At 44.4% G+C, this 4,667-nt stretch overlaps 1 pseudogene; it reads left to right on the top strand.

Moving 5' to 3' along the window:
- Positions 1–2,520: 2,520 nt before the first annotated feature.
- On the top strand, positions 2,521–2,978 carry LOC118008128 (annotated as a pseudogene).
- Positions 2,979–4,667: the final 1,689 nt, after the last annotated feature.

The raw sequence follows: 4,667 nt of genomic DNA on the forward strand, positions 1-4,667 counted from the left end.
TAGGAAAATGTGTATCATGAGTTCTACACAAGAGTCATATAATTCAGTAAAATCCCAGAGGATACTTCAGGGGAGAAATAACTACCAAAGAAACCAACACATTTGGACTGACAACTCTAAATGATGTATTTTTGTTTTCACTGAAAAATAAACAATTCTTTGGCTTGGTTTATTATTAATATCATCTCTTTCATATATGCTTGAAAATTACCCATCAAGACATATAATTCATCTTAAATATGCAGTACCCTATGTTTATCTTGATGGATTGAGGTTGGCTGACTATGGAGCACTGGAATGTGCAAGCCTTTCAAATCAACTTCAGCTCATTTTATTTGGAAGAGTGAGTTTGTCAACACTTTAAATGAAATTTGGGGAAAATTACCGTATCACATTTGTTTCCTGATTCAGAGTGACATAGAAATCTGTATATGTATTTTATTCCTAACTGCCATCTCCAAAATCAAGGGACCCTAACTGCGAAACTTTATTGTTTGTATGCACTCTGCCAAATTTTGACATGCAGCATAGACACAATGTAATGCATACTTGTTTCCTCAGTGATATGGTAGGTGTGGAACTAATTTCTGCTTACAAATAAAATATTTTTTTAAGTTTCTTAGTTACTTTACTCTAAAGATCTTTTTTCTTAAATGTATTGTGTTATAGAAAGATTCTGCTGTGCTTGTGATTCATTAACTCTAGGCAATAATATATATGGTGTGAGAAGGACAATAATATTTAATAGGGCAGATTGAGATTGACTGGAAATGCAAGTCTATGGATGCCAAACAGTCTCCATATGTGACCCTGAACCAAGCTATTGAACCTCTCCAAGCCACAGACTCTCTATACAATGCAAACATTAAGATATTTGGAAACACTAGATAACTAACTACATTCATAAATTCTTACCTTATGTCCCTGATCTGGGTTAAGTTCTGTTTCTCCATCCTCCTGGAGTAGTCTGAGGAACTTGATTACTGGCCTTACTACATTATTTTTAAAGGTTCTGTGCAGGCCACCTGGGTGGCTTAGTCGGTTAAGCGTCTGCTTTCAGCTTGGGTCGTGATCCTAGGGTCCTGGGATTAAGCCCCACATTGGGCTCCCTGCTTGGTGGGGAGCCTGCTTCTTCCTCCCTCCTGCTCATGCTCTCTCTCTCTCAAATAAATAAAATCTTTAAAAAAAAAAAAAAAAAGGGTCTGTGCACAGGCCTGTACCATGAGAATTTTATGTCTTATTCATCTGTTCATCATCCACACAAAGCAAAGGGCATAAAACCACAGCAGGTGCTCAGTAAAGCTTTATTACATTGAATATTTTCCCATTTTCAACCTATTGATCTAATTTGTATAGGATTAACCACTGGTCTTTGCAGGTCTACTAGCAGAGAAGATGTATCATTATCTATCCATTTTATTTTCTTATTACTTTTTTATTTTCAAGATTTATTTATTTTAGAGAGAGAGCATGCACAAGCCAGGGGAGAGGTAGAGGAGGAGGGGCAGAGAGAGACTCTCAAACCAACTCCATGCTGAGCTCAGAGCCTGACGTGGGGCTCAGTCTCACAACCCTGAGATAGCAACCTGAGCCGAAAGCAACAGTAGGAGGCTTAACTAACTGAGCCACCCTGGCACCCATTATATATCCATTTTAAACATCAACTCCTCTAAAAGGTCAGAAGAGTTCTCATGTCAATCAGATTTTGTTGGTGAATTATAAAATGCTGAATTTAATTTGCAATAGAAAGACCCTGTTATAATTGTTATTAATTCTGGATGATTATATAGCTTAAAGCCATACCATGCATAATAGATTTGGTTTCTGATATAAAATCTATGAAGGATGTAAGTGACGGGAAGGGAGGGTCAAGGCCCTCCAGTCTCAAGACAATCAGAAATGTACTCAAACCCAAAGTTAGCATAGACAAACTAGCAATTAAAGGATGATTTTGAATGAAAATAAGTTTCTTTACTGAAGTTGAAGAAAAAGTGGGAAAACTTCAAAAATAAATGCATGCCCCAGAGCAGTTTTGCAGGAGTGAAAACAGACCACTGATATAGGGTGAGGAGATGGGGGGGGGGGGGAAAGGTCAATTATTCAAATTAATTTCAAGTCAATAATGCAGCAAGAATATATTGTGGCTATGGCAAAGTCAATGGTACTCTGTGGGCAATGCAAAGCTATAATAGATTCAGTACCTTCCCTCAAAATCTGGTCACCTAGGGAAATAAAGACACAAATGCAGGTCATTAGGATACCAAACAGACTGTAATGGATGCTAGAGCAGGGGTTCAAAGTACTATAGAAACACAGACAATAAGAGAAATTCATTTGACCAAGGACTGAGTGAAGGACTGACAAAGAAAGTAACATTTAAACTGGACAGTCCCTTGCAAGAAGACACGAGGAGGGGTGGGAGCGAAACAAACGCCTGGCTCAGAGCAGTGGCCTCACCGCGACCTCCGAGGGTTTCTCTGGCTGGTGTTGTGTCCCCCCCCCCCCCCCCCCATCTACAGCATGGGAAATACCTTCTAGAACACCTTTAAGGGCCTTTTTGGCAAAAAAGAAATGCACATTCTCATGGTGGGCCCGATGCTGCGGGGAAGACCATCATCATGTACAAACTGAAGCTGAGTGAGACCGTGACCACTGTTCGCACCAGAGGCTTCACCGTGGAAACCGTGGAGGACAAGACCATCAGCTTCACTGTGTGGGACGTGGGCGGCCAGGACAAGATCCAGCCTCTGTGGCGCCACTGCTTCCAGAACACACAAGGTCTCATCTTCGCAGTTGGTGGCAACGACAGAGAGCAGGACCTCCCCAACGTCATGAACGCAGCTGAGATCACCAACAAGCTGGGGCCATGGTCCCTGCACCACAGGAACTGGTACGTTCAGGCCACCTGTGCCACCAGCGGGCCCGGGCTCTAGGAGGGACTGGACTGGCTGTCGGATCAGCTCTGGAACCAGAAGTGAGCCGCCGCCCCCACCCCACCGCCTCCCTTCCACCCTGCTTTACTCTCCTGCGGTGTGAGCGCCAGAAGCTGTCTCCACGGTTGGTCACAGCGTGCTTCGCCAGGCTGTCAATGTGCAGACGCCGCCTGCAGCCGGGTTTTTATTTAATGTAAACAGTTTTTGTTCCCAGTGAGGCTGTTTCTGGTACTCCTATGCAGTATTACTCAGCTTTTTTTATTGCAAAGAGAGAATCAACCCATGTTAAATACTGAGAAGGGATGTTAGGCACACGGGGCCTCCAGAAGTTGCTGTGTCGGACCAGCCTGGCACGCCTCCTCATGCGTTAGATCTGTGTTGAGATCCATTTTGGTGGTTGGTTTTTAACCCAAACTCAGTGCATTTTAAAAACAGTTACAAATGCAAGATAAGGAGAACAAGTGAACCCACAGAAGGGAGAAATGTGCCTAGTGTTGGTTCTGCAGCAGTGGCCAGAGTCTAGTCCACCAGTGGTCCGTTTCCCATCGGCGACATGAGATGGGGCACAACCAGCCACGGTCCATTCTGCATGGTCACGATAGGGTCCCTGTGATTTGCTCTGTCTCGGGTCATCCCACATCCCCTAGCGTTTGTGCTTGTACTTGTGCTTACACAGCTGCCCAGGAGACAGGCTGGGGGCTGTGGCCACTGCTCACGGACCCTTCGGAGGGACCCTGGCCTTCCCTTGGGTCTGCGTGGGCACTCTGGCTTGCTCCAGGATGCTTGGGGTCTGACCAACAGGAGTGATGGTGGGCAGGTCAGGCACCCTAGAGCCTCAGCCCGCCCCCCCCCCCCCACCGCCGCCACGTCTGCACGTGCTTTCACTCCCTCAGCCTGCAAGGTCAGACTTGCCCTAGAATCGATGACCTCTCCTGTTTTCTTTTGCATTTTGCTAAACACTGAAGAAGCTGGAGCTGTTAAACTTTATCTTGGGGAAATCCTCAGAACTGGTTTATTTGGTGTCACAGAACCTCTTACTGCTTCCAATACACGATTAGTAATCAACTGTTTTGGATACTTGTTTTCAGTTTTCATTTCGACAAACAAGCACTGTAATTATAGCTACTAGAATAAAATCTCTTAACTATTAAAAAAAAAAAAAAAGGGAAGGAGCATCTGGGTGGCTCAGTTGGTTAAACGTCTGCCTTCGGCTCAGGTCATGATCCAAGGGTCCTGGGATGGAGCCCTGCATCGGGCTCCCTGCTTAGTGGGGAGCCTGCTTCTCCTTCTCCCTCTACAGCTCCCCCTCCTTGTGCTCTCTCTCTGTCAAATAAATAAACAAAATCTTAAAAAAAAAAAAGAGGACATGAGGAGGGATGGTAGAAGGCAATAGCTCAAAAGCAGAAGCTTGCCAGCATCTCTTACCTTTCTCTTCTAGTAATGGTACCCACCATATCTTCTGGAATTGATATTTTACTTTGTGTTCCTTTCATTCGGTTGGAACTGAACTGACTCCAGTAGCGTGGAGTGCAAGACCCAGGCCTGGCCAACTGATTCACAGAATACCCTTAGCCACAGTGATGAGTTAATGAGTGAACATGTGACCTCAGCTGGTCCAATTAGAGTGAATCCTTGGATCTGTACTGAATTTCCTGGGAAGAGCATACTCTCTTTACTACTATACTTGAATTTGGGCAGATTCAGCAGGTCACTGGATAAAGCCCAATAATGAAG

Source organism: Mirounga leonina, unplaced genomic scaffold (genome assembly GCF_011800145.1).
Source record: "Mirounga leonina isolate KUSES-001 unplaced genomic scaffold, KU_Mleo_1.0 Mir_101608, whole genome shotgun sequence".
Classification (NCBI taxonomy): Eukaryota; Metazoa; Chordata; class Mammalia; order Carnivora; family Phocidae; genus Mirounga; species Mirounga leonina.